The sequence below is a fragment of the Mus caroli genome, unplaced genomic scaffold (genome assembly GCF_978045245.1).
Source record: "Mus caroli unplaced genomic scaffold, Mus_caroli_1 scaffold_12, whole genome shotgun sequence".
NCBI lineage: Eukaryota > Metazoa > Chordata > Mammalia > Rodentia > Muridae > Mus > Mus caroli.
The window spans coordinates 94,709,795-94,733,248 of NW_028227267.1; the positions used below are offsets into that span (position 1 = coordinate 94,709,795).

A 23,454-nucleotide genomic window follows, 5' to 3' on the forward strand; every position below is an offset into this window, starting at 1 on the left:
TCCCTCCCTGCTTCCAGCCAACTTCAAATGTTCTGAGGGAAACGTGGGCTCCAAGCAATGGCTTCACTTAGAAGCAAAGTCCCCCGAGCATGTTCCTCTACCTATATGGGACTCCTCCCCTCCCCCCACCTCAGGTTTCTGAACCTTTTCAAGGAACCACCACTTGTTCTTTCCTTCAAACAATAGGGTTTGTAAAGTCAAAGGTTGCAAAATAAAATGTACCGGAAAGAGAACGCCTGGAAAAGCATACTGCTTTTATCTCTTTCTTTCCTATTCTTGGAAAAATTCTTTCCTGCGATGAAGAAGTCAAACCGTGTTTAACACAGCACATAGATCAACTTAAGAAAGATTTCAAATTCCCCATTGAATCTTTCGCATGGAAAGCTTTTGTCCTGTTTATTGTTTTACAGGTCTTGGTTTTTAAGACGCTCTCCATCCATCTCATCTTTCCTAACCTTCATTCAATTTGTATAAGCAAAACTCAAAGTACTGTAACTGATATTAGAAAATTCTCCCTATGTTTTGTGGAGACGTATTGTGCTGAAATCAATAAGACTGTTTAAAATTCAAAGACCTGCAAATCGTTCTGTTTGTCCTTTGATAGGGCCTATGCTGATTAAAATGCTACCAAGAAAGCTTAATTGCTGCACTAATTAAGAAGTCTTTAATTTCTTTCTTAGGATATCGTTTGAAGCTTAGCTTGTACAGTTCAGGGAAGGTATTTTCTTCCCTCCTTCTGCCCTCTTCTGGCCCCTCCCCTCCCCCTCCCCCTCCTCTCCCCATTTGAGGAGCCCGGTTAGAATGGGAACTCATAAAAAGAATGGTCTCATCATTTATTACTTAACAAAAATCAGCACAGGATACAGACTTCAGCTTAGTATGAAATGCAGTTTGGAGAAGAGCTGTAAGCTTTGCAGGAGACAGTGAGAAAATACAAAGCAGTTGTTGCAGCTAAAGACCTGGTGATTACCTGAATGGCAACAGGCACTTTAGTGGGCGATGAGAGCATCCTATTTGGTTAAAAGGCTCAGTGGCAAATGGGGACACATAAAAACATGCTTCCACAACCTGTGGTTTCAAAAGGGAAGAATAAATGTGTAAAAAGATGGATTTGTAGTTGGGATTTGGTAAGTATCATTTTATTTGAGTATAAAAAGATGCATTCTGTGGGGATCTGTTTTTGACCCTTTTATTAACGCAGGGAGGCACAGAACTGTATCACATCTCTTCCGTTCTTATCTATTGGCATGTTGCATTCAGTGATTTCTCAAGTGGGGAAACTGACTAAATGATTTCACAAAGCTTTCTCTGTAATCAATAGTCATTTTTTAGGTTTATTCATGCTGCATTATAATTCTGGTAAATGACTGCAAAGAAGAAGATTGTAAGAAAGATATAAATATTGACAGATCTAAGATAAGTCAGGTTTTCATTCTTCAGAGTTTCAATATAGCAACTGGTATAGTGTTTTTCTTTAAAAAAATAAAAAATACTTAATTCTTTTTAGCAACATAAGAAAGCATAGACTAACTGTGCAATGTATATATGAATACATTCTTTTAATATCTCACAATGTTCTGAAAGCTTTTGAGTTTGTTGTTTTTTATGGTATTTCTAAATGAAACAGGAGCAATTTAGGCATATATGAAAAGAGATACACTAAAGCTTCATTATAATTTTATTCTTTAATTTTCTACAAACTCCATTAGGAGCATACATGTTAGAAATTACAACTGTATGCTATAGATCTATACTAAATTCCTTACACTGACAGGACAAGGAGAAAACATGCTTAATAGATTCAAAGGCAGATTTACCATTCAGAGCACGACGTCACTCTAATTATGTTTACCCTAATTGAAAGCAAGGTTTTTTTGGAATCTGAAATTACTTTCAGATTTTTTTTTAAATAATGCAAGTGGATCAAATGTTGATCACAAGCATTTCAATCTTTCAAAATGTATTGGAAAATTAAATGAAAAGTAGAGTTTGGTACAAACAATGCCCCAGGGCAAAAAACAACTAACACTAGATTTTCCAGTCCAGCCATAACACAAATCAATTTGAGCACACTTCTATGGCCAGACTGCCAGATTGTTATGACTGCTAATTCACTCAATCAAAGAGTGCATTAGCACACCCGCCACAAACAGCCTTAACAATGGAATACTTTCTCAACAGTCCTACAATTCACCACAATGGCTAAGTACAGAAGACCATTTTTACATCTGTATATTTACTAATGGACTTCTTTCCTTAATAGAAATAAAAAAAAAAAAAACATAGACTAAGATAAACTTCAGTCATAGGTTTATTAAAGAGCTATCAGAGTTTGGCAAATCTAGAAAGATATCAGGGTACCAGTAGTTCACTGACTTTGTTAAATGTTTCTCAGGAGAGAGTCCAAAATTGATGTTTGCATTTCAGTAGTAAATCATTGAAGATGGAGAAATTATGCCAAGTAACTCTCTCAAGCCTTCTTTTGACTCACAGGGCCTTGACAATCAGTCCAGCACACACACCTTAGCTAACTTAAGTACAGACTTCAAACTTTTTAATTCCAGGCTTTTCCATCCCCATTTTTATCCTTCTGCCTGAATTTTGGTGGCTTTTGTGTCCCTCGGCTCCCTTTCTATTCTAATTCTCTGCCTCTCCTTAAGGGTCAGGAATGAGACTTTTCTCTGGCAGTGGCACTCTCTAATGAAAAGCAGAGAGTTGGCAGATAATTAATGATGAGGTAGTTAGAATTGTTTTGAGCAGCATTCAGGTTTTCTTTTTTTTTTTTTTTTTTTTTCTCCTACAACAGAGAGATGCAGGGATAGGAAATACGTGTCTGTGTGAACATGCAATCATCTATTTGCATTAATGTCGATCCAATTCCAAATGGTTCAGTGGAGACCAACACACCTCCCTTGCTCCTCTTAAGCCCTTTCTGCTTATTCAGAATAAAGGCCACACATGTCAGAAAATACTTTTCTGGTTATGCGACAGATAATAAGAAATATCCAAACTCAGGTGAGGGACCATGTAGTAGTGGTAAAAATAGATTAATGGAGAAAAAACATTCACTGTGGAATTTTTTTTCAGACTCCAAACATGCATCATTCCCAGAGTTGGTAGTCAACTCCTCATGATGAATTAGTTATATGTTCCTATAAGTACCCAGTTTCAGGTAAGTCCATTCCACTTGTGGGGTTGTATGAAAAGGCTGTCCAGACAAATAATCCTTAAAACAGCAAGCCCAGTGAGATCATGGAACAGTTGAATGGTAGGAGGGGGCAATAGCCGCAATAATATAAATTCAGATTAAATTCCTTCACGTTTTAAACCAGGCCATCATCCTGAAAATAATGGCAGGCTCGATGACAGTGAGGGCAGTCAGACATATTTAATTCCCTGCTTTTCCACTTGGTATTGGGCTTTTAATTGCAAATTTTCCTATTTGTTTTCTAATTTTGGCCTCTTTTCTCTTTACGTGAACAAGATCTGTATTAAGGCAGGTAAGTAACTTAAAAGATAAGTAGTTAAGAATAGTTTGGAAGGAAACCATTTTATTTGTTATAGTGCAAATATATGCTAAATATTGAGATATAAAGTACAATGTAACTTTTTCATAATAGAAGAAAATTACTTGACCACATAAGTTTCTCTTGATTAACTGACTTTTTTGTTGTTTTACTTCATTATCTTAGCTTTTTGTTTTCCTTTTTTGTGGTTAATGAAATCAAAGAAGGGGTCATCATCCAACAAATTGCCCATAAGATTGATTTACTTGAAGACAGAACTTTCAATGTTTGCTAGAAAAGAATAAACTGTTTGTTATTTATTACTTTTTGGACAGAGAAAAAAATTTTAAATTGAAAAGAAAACAATTGCTACCTCCTAGAAGCTTGATATTGTATGTCAAGTTTCAGCCCAGAGCAAATTTTTACAACAAGTTATAAACCCCTGTAACAGAGGGTTTATTACAATGGAAGTGCTGACACAACCTTAACTATAGCGTTGTAAACGGCTATGCTATAATATCCATTAAGCAGAAAGAAAAATAAGCTGGCTGATCAATAATTTATACAAAGAGTACCAACTGCAGACATAATAACTGTAATGTTTGCAAAGCAATCTCTCCGCTCTCCAGGCTTAACAGTGAACACAAACTAGCAACGCTGTTAATTTCCAACTCCTACGGATAAGAATACAAACAAATTACTTAAAATTATATTTTGTTCAACATTTAGCATGCCTCAATGGGATAAAATAAAATTTAATTATGATGCGACTTGTGCCGGATGCAAGGCTGCTTTGTTTTCATGAACATTTTACTAAGAAAGGATGCTCATTTGGAACATCAATTACAGGGAAATAGTATGTTTCAATGAGTTTGCTTGGGTCAGTAAGGTTCATGTAAGAGTTATTCAGACAGGGAAACAGATTGACACAGCTCAACTTCAAAGAAAGTTAGAGTTCACAGAGTCACAAGATGAAATACAATACGACATGACCTGATCCAAGTGAACTGTCAGTAAAAACACACCTTGCCGTTAGAGTTCATGGGAAAAAAGTCATTGGTTTGGAAATGTGGCCATTATTAGTATCCAGTGAATGTGGGAGTACTTTACTTTCAATAGCATACCTTGTTGTTGCAGGAACATTGTGCCACATTTCTAATGAACAGACCTGAACCACAAAATGTGAGCACTGTTTTCATTTCTATAAGATTTTGTGTGTCAGTATTGTCTCAGATATCAGTGTATATTTAATACTTGCTTCCTAAGTTATCTAAATATGGACATGCTGTTGTGATAACTTCATTTTAATGGTGGATCTTAAGACAAAAATACCTTAGGCAGGAATTTCAAAAGTTAAGTGGGAGAATCTACAATTCCAAATTGTTCAAGACACAAGTTGGAACCTTGATCCTGAAGCTCACACCCTCCTTCGTTTTTTTTTTTTTCCCCTCTGATCATCTCATGATGGTTGAGATAAAGTGTAGGGGAGGATGTGGAGCCTCGTGGAATGAAGAGACTTTGCTATCAAAGCTGGAAAGTGGTGTATTATCCTGTGAGAGACTGCATTTGGAAGGGAACCAGTAATGTATATGAGACGTGTTTAAGATTGCATACTCACCCAGTGATCCGTGCCTGGTCAGCTTCAGTAATGCTAGGAAACAAAATGTGGCACAGATCACTGGGAAAGGGACACCTTCCTTGACTTAAGACCTTGTAAAGGGAAGCATCAAAATGCCATTCTCTCAAATGATCTGATCATTACCATTTAGACTCCTAAGGGCTCTAGGACTAGGGAGGGGGGAAAGAATTTTTCTGTTGATTTAACAGGGCTGGGGAATACTGGTTTTAAGGGGGAGGCATTTTGTAGTAGCGTGTCTCAGTCCTATGCTTCAGCAAATATTAAATCTGGAAGCAGATGCTGTGCTTTGAAACAATGACGTGGAAAGGGGTTGGGCACAACAGCTCTCTGAAGTCACTTGGTCATTGTAAACTTAGATATTAACTGCTTTAAAAAAACATAACAAATAGTAATGCAACTAATATCTTTGCCAGACTCTGAGAATTAGCATTTTCTCAGGTCAGCTTCTCAGCCCTCCAGCTTGCATCAGAATAATGTAGGACCTTGTCAGAGGCCGGAATGGACATATCAGACCCCTTACTTCAAGGACAGATCTGAGTGTACCAGAGGCCTCCTCTTTGTTAAACTCATTTTATGTTTTTACCTCTAGTTCATCCTTGTGTCTAAAACTGAACACTTCTCATCTAACTCAGACTCATTATTTCCTGAATGGTTCAAAGTTTGTCATATCCCTGAATCTTTGCTGACTTTTGGCAGTTGATTTTTCTCCTTACTAGAGGTCTGGGGACTCAGGTTGCCGGGTCTCCCTGTCAAGTACCTCTGCACAAGGGGCTAGCCAACTAACCCCAGTGTTGTTGCTTCAAAGCTATGCATTATAATGATTCATAATTTATATTCTGGTAGAAAAAATATGATCATCTCATGTTTTCAAACTTACCAATATGTTTTTCTTCCGGTGGCCTTAGCCAATTTTACTCATTGCTAATATCTAGTATGATGCTATAAGCTTGCATATTGCTCAGTAAATGTTACCTGGGTAATTTGCACAGCTTTTCCTATGTAACGTCACCCATTACTTTCACCACCAAATTATGCAAATGGTTCATTCTTCATATAGTGCATGGCTTCATTCAGACCACATATGCCAGAAATAAATGCTTAGATATGTGCACCCTGTTCTCTTGCAACCTAATTTGGGAACACATTTTTTTTTTGAATAAAATCTGGAGATACAACCAAGTTAGATCTCTAAGATATGAGAAATAGAGTCCTAGGCCAGTGAGAAGAGCTTTCTGGCCTCCGTGCTGTAAGAGTTATCGTTTCCTAGTCATCAAAAGAGATGCTAAGGAGTCTTCAACAAGATGGAAAATAAAAGAGTACACACCAGATTGTTCCCTGAGACAGTGAGTACAGGTTGATTTGTGGTTGCTACTTCACCTTCCAAAGACAAGCGCCCAAAGGGTGTGTGCAAAGGTCTGTAAACTTTTTAAACTTACACTCATTGTACTGTGCACAGCAAACTTGCATGAAGCATACCCAGCTATGCATGCTGTCTGTCGGTTGCAGAGGATGCTGTGAATAAAATCAATTCACCCTGTTCCTTCGTTCTCATGCAGTGTCATGTTGTGCTATTTCTATAACAGGATAGAGGTTTTGCATGGGAATGTCATAGAACATTGTCCAATCAGAGGACTGCAAATACTGTGCTGCCATTTCCACAGTGACTATGCCACACACCACAAAAGGTCTATGGAGGATCCTTACCTTCACCTTCAGGGGCAACCTGGGAAGTATTCTAAATAGGGCTCTCTGTAGGCAACCTCCCGGCTGTGTGCAGCAGAACCATCTCCATACAGGCCCCCTAACCTTTTGAAGGAAGAAATTTTCAAATAGTGTTTTAGGGCCACTTACTGTCCCCTGTAGCTGAGTTGTAGGCTAAGGATGGGTTTTTAAAGGAAATAGTCACTGATCATGACCTCCCACTCAGCCATCTTTCAAAGAGACCCTTTTTTGAGGAAGTAGGAGTAAAATGGTTTTCATTTTTCATTTCTCAGTTCAAGATAATGGAAAACTAAAAGACTACACATATTTTGCGGATATATGTTACTACTTGCCTATGCGTTTCAAACCTTCATGGGTCCCCAGAGTCTGCTTAGAGGTAAACACTCATGAGAAACAAGCCAGCATCATGTGGGTAAATGATCAACCCTGGTCCCAAAGAAACTTCTGAGATCTTGAAAAACATTTAATAAAAGTGCAATGGCAAAATCTACAGTATTTCTTGAAAACTCTCTGACTTCCCTGGTTAGAGTATAACTACAACAGCATCCCGGACTCCCTACCCCCATAAAAGTTACCTGAACCACTGGACCTTAAAGGGATAGGGCATGGTTTACACATTTAGCTTTTCTGGAGTCTTTCCCTGGCCCTAATCTGCTTTTGCCTGGGGAGTTATCTCGACTTCTTCTCCAATGTTTTATCCTGATTTAAAGGAAGATCTCTTACTACTTTTTCAGTAGATGATTTAGGGATCACTCGCAGCTATTCCTGACAGAGCAATAGCAAGTCCTCCTGCTACCCCATTTAAATTGTCTGACCTGCTTGACTTTTTCATTTTCTCTCCCTTTAGAGGGAAGTGAGGGGGACTTGAATGGCCTGTGTCTTCAAAGTCTTGAGCTGTGGAATGCATCAAAGTGCCAGAAGCCACAGAACACCAGGGGATGTCAACAAGGTGTCAGGGACTCCTGGGGAGGTGGACTGGGACCTATCTAGGTGTTATCTCCTGGGAAGCAACCAGCTCAGCTGAGCAGAAAATGGATCTCCTTCTCCCAGAAGCTCATTTAACTGATTTTGAAATATGTCTGATTCCAGTGTTAGGACAAACTTCAGCCTGTTGCTAACAGGGAGTTCTCTGTTGGGTTTTACTAGGGGACTGATGGACACGGAAGCTAAAGTCAGTACTAAAGAGGAAACCAACTTTCTAAGCAGTTGCTGGTAAGAAATTCTAGACATTCCCTTAATACATTTTCAAAGGTAACTAAGATGCACCCACACATGCTTATTTGTTAGTATGGCAAGTATAGAACAAACATTTACCCAAATAGTTCAATAGAAGCAACAGGAAGTTTAATTGGTTCTGAAAGCAAAATGTTAACTGGAAATATAGAATTGAGAATACGTAACTGATGCACTGGAAATACAATATGTAGTATGTAGTATGTGTTCCAGCTAACAAACAAGCAGATTATATCTCATTTGAAAATATAAAGAGAAAAACTAGATCTTCTGTTTTTTATAATACCTAATATCCAAGAATTTCTATCATTAATATTTTGATTTTATTATCCAAAATCGTTTTCTTTCAAAAACAAACAAACAACCAAAAAAAGGTTCTTAGCACTTTCTGGATTTCATAAGATGCTACCTAACAGTTGAGGCAAATATACCAAAAGTTATTTGTACACATTGGATTTATGTGTTGTGATTAACCATAACAAAATGAAAACTCACTCCCGAATCAACACCAAATTAATGCTCCATTTGAGGCTCGCTTGATATATGCAGTGTTTACTTTGTGCTGATAAATGTTAAGGAAATGTTTTCTTTTATAGAGTCCCCTGTTTTTTTACAGAATGATAATGTCTTATTTGAACACTACGATCTAAAATAAGATACTAGACTTTCACATAAGGATTCAGTTGTATACAAACAGCCCTAAGAAGCTGCTTGACCTAGGTACACAGGCTCACATGCTACTTTTCAGATTGTTTTCTTTACGACTCCCTTAGAATTAGTTTATACTGACTGTTTTTCTCCGTGTCTAAAAAACGTATTTATTTTTCCTATGGAAATAACTCTGTCCAAAAGCACTTACTAACCTTAACAACACAGAGAAGACGGGTAATGCCAACACTGTATTTTTATCATTGGACTTTGTTCTCCAATACAATGCTTTAAAAATATCCTCAGCTGTATAAAGGACATTGTTGCAAAAAAAAAAAAAAATAGGCAGCTCAAAACTTGTCCTTCCCTCCTCTTTCATTGATCTGTTGCCTCTTAGGCAATATGAACAGCTGTCTCCAGCTCACCCACAAGCAAGCTGAATATAATAATAAGGTTGTGTTAGTAGCCTGTATCTATTGGACACAGGGTTACCAGCTCTTTTTCATTAAAGATAAGGTAACAAAGACACCATAAAGAAAACTGGTTCATGAAAACAAGTAAATCTGCTGCTGCCTTACAGGTTCTGTCTCTGCTCCCCACTGAGATTCTCTTTCACTTGGGTTTGCAATAAGGTGAAGGTGCCCTCTGTAGGAGATTCCCAGGAAATGCTGCTGTTTTTCATTTAGGTGACATCAGGCAAGGTTCCCCCTCCCTTTTAGTTTACAAATAAATAAATAATCACAGACTTCTTGCCAGAGCACGAATTTAAATCCTATAAATTGTAACAGGAAATCAGTGCGGAGTCTACAATCAGCTATGTAAATCTAGTGCCTTTTCAAAGTAAGCAATGTTGAACACTGAGAAAGCTGTTCAGCACGTTTGTGTTTGCTGTTTACTGGTTCTAATTATGGAGTGTTATAAGGTGGGTTTTGTAAATTAAGAGGTGTTGTGAGAAAATGAAAGACAGCAGGTCTTGGCATAGCAGAGTGAACGCTGTATCCACACAGAAGAGCACCCACACACCAAGAGATGTACACCGTCTAATAGACGAAGCTCCTCCAAAGGTGTTCTTTCCTTCTTTCAAAGGTTACCATAATGCAGATTCATTATCAGTCCCACTGGGTAGTATATAGCTTGGTAAGAAATTGCTTTTGTTAGCATGCTCATGGAAAGAGATTAGCTATTTCATCAGATCTCTTGGGGCTATTTGAAATTTTGGGGATTCTCTCTGTAATTTAAAATGGAAGTTAAAGCCAATGTGAATAGGCTAGGGGAAAATCTCACAAATTAAACCTCTCCATCTGGAAGTTTCTTCATCACTCACTGAAAGACTACAAAGCTCAAATCCAAGCAGGAAAGATCTCATCAGATTCGATTTGAGAAAACTGCTTATATATTCATGTTTTAATGATTAGGCTTGTTTTTTGTTTTTGTTTTTTCAGAAAAACACTTAAAATACTGTAGAATGCTTAGTGGTGTTTCAGATTTGCTTTGGTCTGGATTGATTGTACATGTTATGTTTACCCTGGATGGATTTGTGTCCATTTTTAAGACTATGCCTTAAGCCTCTGTGGAATGTATATATGATAGTCTAGTCTTGTTTGTACTGGAAGGTAGGGGATATTCAAGAAGGCATAGAGGTATAAGAGATGAGAACAGTTGCTAGTTTCTAATATATAATTGAAATTTTCCTAAACTATGAGCTCAAATATCTGCAAATCCCCATCTGCATCGTATTCCGCACCAGGTTCAAATCTCAGTTTTATCTACAGAGCAGTTACTTATATATGTCAGGCAGTGCGGAAAACCTTTCTATGAATTATTTCATTTAATCCTCATATTATATAATAAAGGTAATTATTCTTTTTTTCTTTTACATTTTTTGTGTGTGTTTGTCTCTGTGTGTGTATGTTTGTGATGTTCTTGGGTGTGAATGCACCTGTGTGTGAGTGTGGGTTTGTGTGTACAAATGGAATTGAACTTGATTTAGGGAGTCAATAGCTGCTTTGTTCTCTGAGGTAGGTATTCTCAGCTGGTTCCAGAGCACTGTTGTGGCTAGTCTGGCCAGTCAACTTTCTCTGGAGATACACCATGCCTGACTTCTTGATCACTGGGATTACAAGCAGGGCACATTGTCCATCAAGCATTTATTGGGTTCAGGGAATTCAAATTTCAGTCCCAACATGTACTATGTGTATAAATGCTGAGCTATCGTTCCAAACCCCCAGTATCCTTCCTTCCTTCTCTCTCTCTCTCTCTCTCTCATATGCACACACACACACACACACACACACACACACACACACACACACACACACACAGAGAGAGAGAGAGAGAGAGAGAGAGAGAGAGAGAGAGAGAGAGAGAGAGAGAGAGGAAAGTGGAACTTGAGAAGTGAAAACCTTTGCCCTTCTATTCTAGGGTTGCATCAACTGTGAAAGGGTCCCATCTTATTTCCCTTATTTTTTCACATATCTGTCACTCACATGTGAAGTAGTTGTGACCCTGCCTTGCTACCAGAGCAGCCTGCTGGATCCCCAGCCAGTACTAAGTCAGCAATCTGCTATCTTACTGGATGGCTGAGTATTGCTAAAGACTCTCCCACAGTGATGCCGATTGGCATCCTTAATTACTCATGACTCCTACTTGCAAGCTTTAAAATTTAAGCTAGTTTATCCAGAAAGGGGCCTGAATAAGCTCACATCATCACTTTAATGGAAGGTTAGGGCTCCAGCTAGTCTCAGGGTGACTGAGACCAGAAACTTAGACACCCTGTCAAACCACCTCTGATCTCAGAAGACACACTTGTCAGGGTGTCTTCAATTTCTCTGTCTGGATTCCACACAGAAAGATTAACGATTCTATCAGAAGTCAAGCTCAGTTCTTTTAACTCCAGAAACTGAAATACACCAAGTTTTGCCTCCTCAATACTCTAGTTGGGAATCCAGGAAGGACACATTTGTACATTTATAGATGAAGAAACTGAACAAGAGAAATATCAAGTGCTAAGACCGTGTTGGATGACATGTGAGATACATGACGTTCAAAACCTAGTGTGCATATGATTCAGGGTTACCTTTATCTACCTCAGTTTACTTACTATGAAAAAGAGACAATGGGTGTATCCTCTCTGGTGCATTCTCATGATGACTAAATGAACTATTATGTGTAATTTAGACAAACAGTTCCCTTCTAATGTTGATGATAATTATATTGGGGCCTTAGGATTTGTTAAGCTTGACCTAGACTCTCAATGCTACAAATTCAAGGTGAACCAGGCAGAGTAATTTGAAGCAAAGATTTGAGGGATAGTTGTAACATCTAGGGTTCAGATTTTTTTAGAAGGAAGATGCTTTTAAAAATGGAAGGATGAATTATGCTAGAAAGATAGTCACCAGATATTTATTACACAGAAATGGAAAAAAAATGTCAGAAAACAATCCAAGAATGGAGTGATGTGAGAAAACTATACAAGAGTCTTGAAACATCAATTTCTTCAAAGCAGGATGTTGTTCTTGGAACAGAGTTTGGTGCTCCTCCTAGGAGTATAGGAGCATGTTTACTTCAGCTGTTGTTATTCGTAAGTCTCTATAGAAAATCATTTATTTGTCATGTGCTGCTTGGTCTTGGAATTGTACATTTTACTCAAGTGACTCTTCTTAACCCTCAGAGTGTAAATTGCCCGATGCTCTAAATAAAGTTGGCTATTGAATGAGACTTTAGTCTACTTCATTTTTAGGCTCAGCACTCCTAGGTACACAAAACCAACTGGAACAGTAAACAAAAAGTATATGACTTCAATGCCAATTGAGGGTCATTGAACAATATTTTCATGTCACTAGTTAGGTTCATCTCTTTCTTCTCTCACTGACATTTCTATTGTGCTTCATAATTTTTCACAATCATGTATTCTTGTGCATGTTTGTAAACACACATTTATGCATCTGAGTCTTTATGCACATTCATGTTAATGTGGGTGGAGGCTTGAAGTTGAGGCCAGGAATCTTTTATCATTCATTCTGGCAGGTTCTTTCAGTTCAGCCCAGAGCTTTCCAATGCACTGTGGTGATCTTAATAGGCTTGGCCCAGGGAGTGGCACTATTAGAAGGTATTGCCTTGTTGGTGGTAGTGGGTTCTTGGCGTGTGCTTTAAGACCCTCTCCCTAGCTGCTGGGAAGCCAGTATTCTGCTAGCAGCCTCCAGATGCCATTGTAGAACTCTTAGCTCCTCCTGCACGATGCCTGCCTGGATGCTGCCATGCTCTCACCTTGATGAAAATAGACTGAATCTCTGAATCTGCAAGCCAGTCCCAACTAAATGTTGTCCTTTTAAGAGTTACCTTGGTCATGATGCCTGTTCACAGCACTAAAACCCTAATGAAAACAATACCTACCTGAGATATCTGATTTGGGGGTTTTGTAGTTTTGTTTTTTTGGGGAAATTTAAAACTCAGAATTTAAAACAATTAAAATTACTATTTCATTTAGTTCATTCTATGTTTTGTCTTTTGTGCTACTGAAGATTGAACCAAGGACCTTGTGTATGTTAGGCAAACACTTGACCACTCACTGTATTTTTTGGGAAACCTAGGATGAATCCTTTAGCCCGGTTAAACTCTTGTAGATTCTATATTGTTAAAGGTTTTGTGATTACATGCTAGTTAGTCTATTTAGATCATAACTGGGTTGAGCTTTCACCAGGCCATTGTGCTGGCTGTAAATAATTTTGATTACAAAAATAGTGGCCATAAGCCAAATGCTCTTTAGTTGCAATGAACTCAGTCGATCTCTCCAAATTCACATGTTAAAATTCAGACCTCCAGGGTCGCTGTATTTAGAATAAGGGTTCTTAGTACACAGTTAAGGTAAAAACAAAATAGAAAGGATGATGTCTTAAGGTTTCTCCTGCTCTCTCCCCCTTCAACTCCTTGTCCTCTCTCCACTTACCTTCTTACCTCTTCATAGCTCTCATAAATTTTCCTCTCTTACTCTTCTTTCTTTTATCTGCATTTCTGTGTATGTACCAAGGAAAGACAATAGAAGAACAAAGAGAAAAATTCCATCTATAGGCAGCATAACTGTGGGTTTTTCCACTCATGCCTCCATTCCCAAATAATCATTTGGAGGCTTATTATTTATTAAAAAGTGCCGAGATCATAAGCTAGGATTGTTCCCACTAGCTTGTAACTTATTGTAACCTGTTTACACTATTCTATGTCTGCCACATGGCTAGTTGCTTCTCCTCAGTTTCATACATCCAACTTTCTCCAGGTCTGATTATTTCCCAGATTCCTTCCTCCCTGCTGGATGTCCCACCCTCTAAACCTTCCTCAGCTTATTGGCCATCAGATTTTTATTGACCAATGATGTTTCCACACAGTACACAAGAGTGTATCCCTATCCTTACAATGCAGAATGGGCAGTCTTTCCAGAAGCCCAGTTATCAGATACCTTGTTCATAGACTTTCTGGGTGTTAAAAGAGTGAGAAACAGCTCTGTGTGGCTTAGCTGATCAGGTCTACAATACCTTCCTACAGCATCCGGAGTGCAATGCACTATAGGCATATACCTAGGGTTAGCCCTATAGTGATAAGAGGGTCTACACATTAATTTTATGACATCAGAACAAATTACTTTTAAAATTATTATATGAACTTACATTGCAATATTTGCTCTATATCCTTTCTAACATCTGATATGATAACATTTTAAAGTATTTTTAATTAAGTAGTTACAGGCTAGAACCCAGCCACTGTTTTAATTTATATTTTATGACTAAGTCTGAGAGCATTTCTACCTGTTTTGCCCATTTTAATACTTTGCCTATGAAATAAATTTATTACTTGTGTTTTTCATTTTGTTGCACAAACTTAAGTAACAACTCAGAATGTGTTGTATTGTCCAGACTGGGCTCAGATTCACCATCCTCCTGCCTTAGCTTTCTAGCTGCTAAGATTAAAGGCATATACCCATGCAGTGGGAGGGATCACACTCCTGACACTTGTAATGATATTCTATTATACTTGTAGATAGGAGTCTAGCATAATCATCATCACAGAGGTCTCACACAACAACCTACAGAAACAGATGCAGAGACCCACAGCCAAACATTAGGCAGAGCTTTGGGATCCTGTGGGAGAGGGAGAAGAAGGATCTAGGAGCCAGAGGAACAAGGACAAAACAAAATTCTCTGCAGAATGAAGAGAACTTGGCCCATAGAAGCTCACAGAGACTGAATTACCAACCAGGAAGCAGGACCAACATATGGCCTCTATGCATATGTGACATTTGTGTAGTGTAGTCTTTAAGTGGGACTCCTCACCTTGTTAGTTTTGTGATACAAAGCTTTCAGAATTTTGCTAACTTTTGGCTACATGACTTAACATTATTGAGAAGACTGTATTTAAATCTCCTGGTATGCAGATTACTTTTGCTTCTTATACTTCTGTCAGCTCATGCTTTAAATAATTCAAGGTTATATTTTTAGACAACACAGAATTAGAATTCGTATGTCTTTCTGGTGAATTGAAGTGTTTATCATCTTTTAGTGACTATCATTTTTGCTAAGACTAAGTATTAAAATATTAACTTTATTTTGTCTCATCTATTTTAGAAATATACTTGACATCCTATGTTTTATTGTGTATCTATTGTAGGCCTTGCTCTTTATTTCTTTTATTTTATTAGTGCTTCAGAATTTGGAGGTGCCCCCTTTGAAGAGCATGAGGTAATATTTACTTGAAATCCAGTTGGATATTTTCATGGTTTAGACAGGTTATTTAGTTCAATTGCGTGTTTTTGCATTTCTCTATAGCATGTACTATTGTGGTTGATTCTCTATAACTCATATTTTGCTTTCTTTATAGTTTATATTTCTTCCCTTTGCCTGTTCTCCATTCAAATTTTGAGTCCCCCACCTCAACATTGCAGTGATTACCCAAAGGCATTTACTATTCCATTATGCCTTCCATATTCCCAAGCTTCTCACCTGGAGGACCTTGACTTAACTTCTACAATTATTTATTACTCTTTTCATATAAATCATTATAATACATTCCATAATCATTATTTCACATTAAAATTGGCTCACAATTTCCCACATTGATCCTATTCTCCTTAATACCTGTTATTTTGATGCTTATATATCATTTATTTTGAATTTCTTAAACTTTTGGGAAAAGGTTGAGTTTTACATTATGTTTTCTTGACCTCAGCTCTTGAGTTTTGCAATATCTTCAAGGAGACCTGCTAATATGAGATATTGTATACAGTCAGCAAGATGAAGACATAAAATGTGATCATTATTCTATATGTTTTGTGATTTTTGTTGCTATAAGCAAACCATAAGAAAATATGCATGTACATATGTAATAAATACATTTGTATATAACACATATTTATATCAGCCTAGTAATCTATTCTTTCTAGCAATATATACCCACTCTTTATCCATTGTTTTATTAAACAAGTGTGAATATATTTCTACTCCCAATAAAGGAATATTTACAGTATTTGTTGTAAATCATTTATTTTCGTCTGTTTCTCTTACAGTGAGAAAGCTAACTTCCAGCAGTCACCTTATATTTACTATTTGTCTAGATTCTTGTGTGTAAATATTCACACATGCTGTTATATCATTGCCCGAGATCATTGGCTGTCTCCTTGGTTCTAATACTGCCATTGCCTTGACAGTTGACTGATGACAGCGAGTCCAGTACCATCGCCACCTCTGGACCATACAGCTGTACTCTCTGTTCTACTGATATCTGGAATGATCTAAAGTACATCATTTTCCCCAATCACTCATCTTCTAGGAAATAGAAATAATGAAAAAAGAGGAGGAGGAAGAGGGGCGAGGAGGAGGAGAAGAAATACAAACAAAAAAATAAACAAAAAACCCAGCAGGATCCTGAAATAAAAGGTTAAGTTTGTCAGAATATTTAAATATTTAAATCAAGTTCAATCACTGGCATGCTCATCTGCTAAATTATAAAAAGCTTCATATTTCTTACCAGGTAGTTGATATGTTTAATTTCTTTGATTTTGGTTTTCCTTAACTGTAGACCAGGTCTTGCTACATCTTAGCTAACCTGGAAACTACTGTGTAGACAAGGTTGATTTCTAAGTCATATAAGATGCACCTGCCTGTTCCTTGTAAGTACTGGAATTAAAGGCATGCACTATCATGTGTGTCTTCCTGTGGGTATATTTTATAAATAAGTAAATAATAAGTAATAAATATTATGTATAATATATGTGCACATATGTTCTTGGATGTGTGTCTCTGTGTGTGCTAAATCATGGAAATTCTTACTGAAACCCCTGTGGAGACTAGAAATGGAATGAGCTTTTGAAGCCCCAAAGTCTCCCCACAGTGAACCACTTTCCCTAGCAAGGCCAAACCGTTACTAACGAGGTTACAGCTGCCAATCCTTTTCAAACCCTTTCATGATTCAACTATATGAGCCTCAGCCTATGGGGCCGATTCTCCTTCAAACCAGCACAGAAACTGTTTAGACGAGGCTGACCTGCGGGCATGTCTGTGGATGTGTTTATTAATGTGAGAAGAATGGACCCCTCTGGGTGATATCATTCCCTAGGCAGAGGACTTGCAACTCTAGAAGACAGGAGCAAGTGAGCTGAACGAACTCTATCGTATATGGAATAATTCTTTTCTTTCTGCTTTTTATTTTCTAGTTGAAAAAAAAAATAGAGTCTGCTCTCACTTTTCCCCTCCCCCACCTCCTCCCGGATCCTATCCACCCACCCAACAGCAGGCATTTTCTTTCTTTCCCGTTCTTTCTTTATAAAACAGCAAAATGGAGTAAAGACAGGTCAAACAACCAACGTAAAATAAGCAACCAAACAAACAAGAATACAAGCCGACAAAAGGAACAGCAAACACGAAACAAAATCCCTGCAAAACAAACAAACCAAAACTTACAAAATATACTAGGTAGGAAACCATGATATACCAGTAGAATCTCATGAAGACAAAACAAATGCCAAACATAATACAATACATGACAAAAAGTCTACAAAATACTTTTGGGTTCATTTGGGATTCAACTACTAGGCATGGGGAGTCTACCTTGAAGTATAACTAATACACTCAATGAGGCTCCCTTGGAGAAAATGAATTCTTTCTTTGCTAGCAGGTGAAAGTTTCAGTTAGCATCTTATTCAGGGGTGGAATTCTGTTTCCTCGGATTCCCACTCTTATCAGGAGGATGTCATCTGGCTTGAGGCTATAAAGGTTCTGAGCTTGCTGCCCTAGGCTCAAAGTTTATTTGTGCTTCAGTCCTGTTATTTTGATGTCTTCCTCAGAAAGCAGATGACAGTCACTCCCCCTTTACCCGTTTTTTTTAAATATAAACATAGTCACTATTTTAAAAAACTTCAAAATTAAACAATTACAAATTTGTGGGCCCCCAAAATTCCTTAACAGGCAAAAGTACATTCTGTGAGATCTAGAAGACTTGAGTTCAAACACTGTAACTCTGGGAAAAGGAGAAAATGAACTTCTGAAACCTATCCTATGACTCGTGTACATGTACACACACACACACACACACACACACACACACACACTCGTGCAACCATAAGCCCCGTATATTTGTCTAGACTAGAATTAGAGAAGAGGTAGGAAGAATGTATGAGGAGAATATGAGCACTCGTTTTCTAATGAATGCAGTGTTATTTTCATTTAGAAGAATGAAAAAATTCCCAAAGATAGGCAGTACAAATTGTACAAATGTGTGAACGCACTGGAGGCTTCTGAATTACACACTGAAATTCGGTTAAATGGTAAACTTGATGATATACATTTTTACCACAATGAAAAGCACATTTGAAAGGACTATATTACATCTAACCTTCACTTAAATGCACGTGACAGGAAAGTGGAAAAGGACTATGGAAAGGAGATGGGGATCACAAGTAGGAGGGGAATGTGGGAGCAAGGCCAGAAGATGGGGTATGGATATATATAAAAAACACATATGAAGAAATTAGTTTACTTACTAGAAAGTTAATGACCATTGAAAACAATAAGAAATACCTTTAGGTGACAAAAAATTCATTTCAGAAGTTTAAAGTGTTACTTCTTTTTTGGAAAACATTGCTTCCTCAAACAAATGAAATTATTGGACTCTATAGAGAAAATAATATTAATGTGGCTAAGTATAGAATCTTCAAAGCATTTATATGACCGACCTCTCAATTTGCATGAAAGCAAAGATTTGTGCTTTTCCATTCCAATTCTTTATTATGCCCTGTGAAGTAGGGATGTTTAAATGATCGAGTATAAAAATATCTAATATGTATAGTCATTCCAAAGCCATGCAAGGAACGTCAATTGCAGAAATTCCCACACACATTTTCCTGATGCAATAAGCTTTCACCTCATTTTGCTTTTTATTTAAATAAACGATTGAGATGTTTTCTTTTACCTACTATAGAGATCTCACTGATGACAAAGGATATCAGTTCTTTTGCATTTAAACTACATTTTTCCAGCTTTTTGTCAGCAAGTAATTATTACCTACAAACTCACACTTGTTACTTAACTAGGACTGAAAGTAGTTTCCAAAACTTGCTTTTAAATGCATTTTGTTTGTGTTTTACAAATAGACTCAACTGGATTGGAGAAAATAGCTTTGTATTTCCAATTATTCAATACCTATAGGTAAAAGTTAAATCTGTCTCTAATTTATAAATGGTTTTAAAGTCTCTGTTAATTTTTCTTTCTTATTTGTGAGAAAGTAATGTTTGATACAAGAAGAGATAAACAAGTCTAAAACATCTTGCCTAAACTGTTCCCTTCAATTGCTGAGAAAACCTATAATTTGAAATATGTTATTTCAATGACAGTTTATATTTCTATTTTTAAATTTTTTATTAGGTATTTTCTTCATTTACATTTCCAGTGCTATCCCAAAAGTCCCCCATACCCTCCCCGTCCCACTCCCCTACCCACCCATTCCTACTTCTTGGCCCTGGCGTTCCTCTGTACTGAGGCATAGCGACAGACAAGTAGACCAATGGAATAGAATTGAAGACCCAGAAATGAACCCACACACCTATGGTCACTTTATCTTTGACAAGAAAGCTAAAACCATCCAGTGGAAAAAAGACAGCATTTTCAACAAATGGTGATGGCACAACTGGCGGTTAACATGTACAAGAATGCGAATTGATCCATTTCTATCTCCTTGTACTAAGGTCAAATCTAAGTGGATTAAGGAATGCCACCTAAAACCAGAGACAGTGAAACTTATAGAAGAGAAAGTGGGGAAAAGCCTCAAAGATATGAGCACAGTGGAAATTTTCCTGAATAGAACAGCAATGGCTTGTGCTATAAGATCGAGAATTGACAAATGAGACCTCATAAAATTGTAAGGCAAAAGACACTGTCAATAAGACAAAAAGGTTACCAACAGATTGGGAAAGGATCTTTACCTATCCTAAATCAGATAGGAGACTAATATCCAATATATATATAAAGAACTCAAGAAGGTGGACTCCAGAAAATCAAATAACCCCATTAAAAAATGACACTCAGAGCTAAACAAAGAATTCTCACCTGAGGAATACTGAATGACTGAGAAACACCTGAAAAAATGTTCAGCATCCTTTATCATCAGGGAAATGCAAATCAAAACCAGTCAGAATGGCTAAGATCAAAAATTCAGGTGACAGCAGATGCTGGCGAGGATGTGGAGAAAGAGGACCACTCCTCCATTGTTAGTGGGATTGCAAGCTTGTATAACCACTCTGTAAATCAGTCTGGCAGTTCCTCAGAAAATGGGACATAGTACTACCAGAGGATCTTGCAATACCTCTCCTGGGCATATATCCAGAAGATGTTCCAACCTGTAAGAAAGACACATGCTCCACTATGTTCATAGCAGCCTTATTTATAATAGCTAAAAGCTGGAATGAACCCAGATGCCCCTTAACAGAGGAATGGATACAGAAAATGTGGTACATTTACACAATGGAGTACTACTCAGCTATTAAAATGAATGAATTTATGAAATTCCTAGGCAAATGGATGGACCTGGAGGGCATCATCCTGAGTGAGGTAATCCAATCACAAAAGAACTCAAATGATATGTACTCAGTGATAAGTGGATATTAGCCCAGAAACTTAGAATACCCAAGATATAAGATACAATTTGCGAAACACATGAAACTCAAGAAGAACGAAGACCAAAGTGTGGACACTTTGCCCCTTCTTAGAATTGGAAACAAAACACCCATGGAAAGAGTTACAGAGACAAAGTTTGGAGCTGAGACGAAAGGATGGACCATCTAGATACTGCCATATCCAGGGATCCATCCCAAAATCAGCCTCCAAACGCTGACACCATTGCATACAGTGACAGTTTATATTTCTTTATGCTCTTCCTTATTTCTAGATTTTTAAAGTCTGCAAGTCAACACAAATTTAAAGTTTGTAACTATGTTTGATTAATTTAGGACACTTTATTCCTAGTACCATGAAAGGTTGTCTTCTGATACTCTTAATTCCTTTTCCAAAATCCTCAACACTCCCACAGGCTAGACCATTCAGCCAGAGTAGTCCACTAAAACTGACTTATCTTAGTGATCCCATGTAGGTCTTAAGAAAATAATGGATATACACTGGTTTATAGAGACTCCTTTAAAAAATATATATATATGTATATATATATATATATATATATATATATATATATATATATAGTTACACAGACAAGCAACATGTATTTTTGTAGTTAGAAATATACACATATATGTGTGTCAAAGTAGTTAAAGAAAAGGGAAGGCATGGATTTAAAATGCATCAAAGAAGAGGAGACTGGAATGTTCGGAGGGAGGAAACTGAAGGGTAAGATAAAGTAACTGCTATATTCTCAAAAAAAATGAAAAGAAGAATTTTTTAAAAAAACTAAATGTAAAGCAAGCAGTTATAATATTATATCTATAATTTCGGTCCATATGAGATGTAACCTGTAATAACAATCACAAATCATACATGCAGAGTAAAAGAATGTCATATACTTAATATCTCAGTAATCATAACTATGAAAGCCATCATAATAACACTTTGCACCAAGCAAGCACCTTTCATCCAAGGATCTAAAAGTCCTTTTTGGTCATTAATTAATTACATCACACTCCCACCAGGTAGATAAATATCATATCATTCCTGCCTCCCTGGTAAGGAAGTGAACACAGATTGTGCCTACCCTCCAGGCTGCTGTATTCCAGCATCACAGGCCAAGGGTGAATCTTACTGAGCAAAATCTCATCCTCTGCCTCTCTCCTTAGCTGTGTTGCTTTTGTTCTATTCCGAGCATCCAAGTTCTCAGATAATTGTCTTGAAACTGTCAATGAGTTGTAGAGTCACTTTAAGTATATAAGAATTTTCCAATGAAACTAATAAAAATAGGACCACAGGAATATGATAGTATGTGAATATTTCCCTGACATTCATTTCTAAAGCTTTGTTCCCTAAATGTCACAACAAATAAGACTAAAGTCTATAATCAATTTGTACCTGCCTTGCCTCTTCTCCAAGTTTTCATAATTATGTCATATCACTGTTTTTACTTTTTTTAAAAACTTGTTCAGTTGTTCTGTGGTGTTTAATACATGTTCCTTTAAAATGGGGTGTGTTAAATAATAACTGAGACTATCTGATGCATCTATTCTTCTTATCCCTTGTGGTGCTGGAAGTTTTTAACAAAGACTCACACAGAAATAGAGTGCACCTTGGGAAACTGAGATGAAGTTCACTCTTGGCTGTATTTAAAGTTTGTCTTGACAATCTTGTTGCTACTTAATTGTGTTTCTGTGGTAGGTATTTTTGCCCCCTACTTTCTCATTTTACGAAATAGATTTTCACTGTTGTTGGGAATAGTCCCTGTAAATAAATGCCCACTGCCAATACCACGGTGCTCACTATAGTGACACGAACAGAAAAACTCGTAGGCACTTGTACTTAAGTATGAGGTAGAACCTGGGGGAGTCAGATAATTATGTCCCAGACATAAATTAATAGTAGCAGAATAGTATAGAGAGTGTCACAGATATTTAAATCCTGTACACCAATTCAGAACTAGTTATGCTAATGGTTTATTAATGCTAATTATAGAGTCTGAGATCTGCTAATGTTTAGTTAGAGTCTAATTGAGGGATACTATGAAGTTCAGTCACAGAACATCTTCTTAACCATTTCTAGAAATCTACTAGACCTTGAAAGTACAAGGATGCTGTTTATTGTGCTGTTTTATTCATTGCTAACCTAAGCTGATCAGGTAAGATCTGTTTTACTTCAAGTATATGAACCTTATACAGTTTGTCTTATTACCCACAGTATTTTGGCCTGTGGAAATCTCTTTGAAGCTGGGACACTTTTCATCGGCTGTGATCTACCACCAAGGATCTGGCCGACTTTACACGACTCTTACTGATTAAAGTTACAACTTTCTAGTATGTAGCCTTAAATACTGTTTCGCACGTTTGTCATCTTCAACTACCTAACTTTCTGAGTCATGGAGTGCAGATTCAGATCTCAGCCCCTCACTCACCCTACACCCCAGGTTAGCAGCAGAGCCAGACATGCAGGCGGAGGGGCCTTGGGCAATCTTTTCAGCCTCCCACAAAATAATTATTGAGTAACCACTCAGGGCAAGGATTAAGTTGTCGCAGGTTAAGAG

The 23,454-nt window shown here is 37.4% G+C and overlaps 1 long non-coding RNA gene across 3 annotated transcripts; it reads left to right on the plus strand.

Annotated features, from left to right (window-relative positions):
• Positions 1–809: 809 nt before the first annotated feature.
• Positions 810–11,006, plus strand: LOC147001929 (uncharacterized). 3 transcript variants are annotated; one of them, XR_015044699.1, is made up of 3 exons: positions 810–4,688; positions 7,140–7,243; positions 7,715–11,006. It is a non-coding gene; the product is annotated as an uncharacterized LOC147001929 (long non-coding RNA). The 3 variants fall into 3 exon arrangements; XR_015044698.1 differs by having other exon boundaries at positions 810–3,500; positions 4,644–4,688; positions 7,140–11,006; XR_015044697.1 differs by lacking the exon at positions 7,140–7,243 and having other exon boundaries at positions 810–3,500; positions 4,644–4,688.
• The last annotated feature ends 12,448 nt before the right edge of the window (positions 11,007–23,454 follow it).